We start from the raw sequence: 2,082 nt of genomic DNA on the forward strand, positions 1-2,082 counted from the left end.
ATTTAAAGTTTGATCAAAGATCAGCAGCATCAGTATCACCTGAGAGCAGTTTAGGCTTTATTTTAGATATACTTAATCAGCATTTGCATTTTGAGAAGACACGCAGGTGACCTAAATGTACTTTAATTTAGAGACGCACTGGTCTAGAAAACATACACACTCCCATAGGACTCAAGTTCTTAAAATAAGTTGATATCTTGAGAACAAGTCCTTCAACATGTGTTTTTCAAGATTAATTGGAATATTTTCAACACTTTGAATTTTTATATATCTTTTAGAATCAAGTTCCATTTTCACAGGAAGAAAAAAATCCTTCTGGGTTTTTGGTTTTAATTTTATTCAAAATTATCTGACACGCATTATTTAACAAATTCAACTGTATATTAAAACATATTACCCCTAATGTAGCTTCATAGAACAAATATCTACATCTGCTTTTAAGAAAGGGGAAAAGGCCTGAAGTTGCATCATATTTATGAAACTGGGCGAGGCGGTGTTCCCGGGCAGAGTGAGCCCAGGCGCCACGGGAGGCCTCCCATCCGCGCCCGCACTGGGAAATCGCTGGGCTTCCTCTCGCCAGCCATCGCCCCTCTGAGACCATTCGAGCCCGTCCGAAGCCGTCCGAGCCCCTCGGAGCCCGTCCGAGCCCGGGGCCAGCGAGCGTCTCATGCACAGGCACCTGGTTCCCCGGCCCCGGCCCCGGCCCCGGCCCCGGCTCGGGGGCCGCGGGCGGCGCGTCAGAGGGAGGCGAGCGCCGCAAGGTGGCGGCGCCTCCTGCGGCCGAGATGGCTCAGGCGAGCATCAGCACCAAGGCCAACGAGGTCGCTTCTGCTGCTCCTCGTTCATGGGTTGACCTCTCCAGCCGCCTTCTGGAGAGCCTGGACCAGCTGGAGCGCAGGGTGGAAGCTTTGAGAGAAGCTGCTGCTGCAGTTGAGCAGGAGAAAGATTTCCTTCTGAGATGATGCACAGCATCCAGAACAGCCAGGGCACGCGCAGATCGGCGACGGGGAAAGAGAAGAATTAAGTCTGACTGCAAAGCGTTTGATGGGACCGTTGAAGTTTCAATGGAAACAATTAGAAACCCCCAGCAGCAGGAGCCCCTCAAGCATGCCCCAGGATCATCAGCGAGGTGGTCAGCACGTTTCTGGATGATTTGGGAAACGCCGAGTCACCTAGCGTCGATGTACAGCGCATGCCCCTCAGAGGTGCCTCCTGGGCTGGGGGATCAGAAGTTTCAGTCCATAGTAATTGGCTGTGCTCCTGAAGATCAGAGGAAAATTAAGAGAAGACTAGAAACCATGCTTAGGTCTGAACACTAATTGAATCTGCTTTCAGCACTTTGTTGCAGTTTTGGAACCAGTTCCTTTAGAATGCGCTAGCAGCTTGATGATGGCCTTGTCAGAGTTTTCTAAGAGCCCTTATAAAGAATGACGTATTAAGGATAAAATATTATTTTAAGTGCACATTCTAAAGGAACTGGTTCCAAAACTCTGCAACAAAATGCTGAAAGCAGATTCAATTAGTGTTCAGACCTAAGAGCCCTTATAAATAATGATGTAATAAGGATAAAATACTATTTTAAGTGATAACTAGTTCCGTATGTTAGGCATAACAACTAATTTGATACTGATAGTTGTTTCCGATGAGGAAAATATTTCAGTGTCGTTAGTTTTGTGAAGAACAATTAAAGCTAGAAATATTTTGGTTACCTTTCTAGAAGTTTTTAGATTGAATTCTTGTCTTGTGCTAGGCTCTAGCACATCCACTGTTCTTGGATGAACACTTAGTGTGTGAAGGAAAATAAGTGCTCGTCTAAGGGAAAAGCCTCACGGTTCTTTTCTGGCCTGTGTCTGCGAAGACACCGGGGCACATGGGGCACCTGTTTGACTAGACATTCTGTACATAAAGCAGTCCACACATTGACCACACATCTGCTAACCAACCAGAGAGCTTAGAGGAATGGAAGGGAATTTTCTCTACATCTTCTCTTTCATTCAGCAGTTGTGTTTTTTGACATCTGTATCAAATTATTTTGAACCTAAAGATATATGCATCTCATAATATGAATGTATTCCTTGATAA

At 45.6% G+C, this 2,082-nt stretch overlaps 1 pseudogene; it reads left to right on the forward strand.

Moving 5' to 3' along the window:
• Positions 1-785: 785 nt before the first annotated feature.
• On the forward strand, positions 786-1,523 carry LOC101279204 (BAG family molecular chaperone regulator 2-like; annotated as a pseudogene).
• Positions 1,524-2,082: the final 559 nt, after the last annotated feature.

Source organism: Orcinus orca, chromosome 8 (genome assembly GCF_937001465.1).
Source record: "Orcinus orca chromosome 8, mOrcOrc1.1, whole genome shotgun sequence".
Taxonomy (NCBI): Eukaryota; Metazoa; Chordata; class Mammalia; order Artiodactyla; family Delphinidae; genus Orcinus; species Orcinus orca.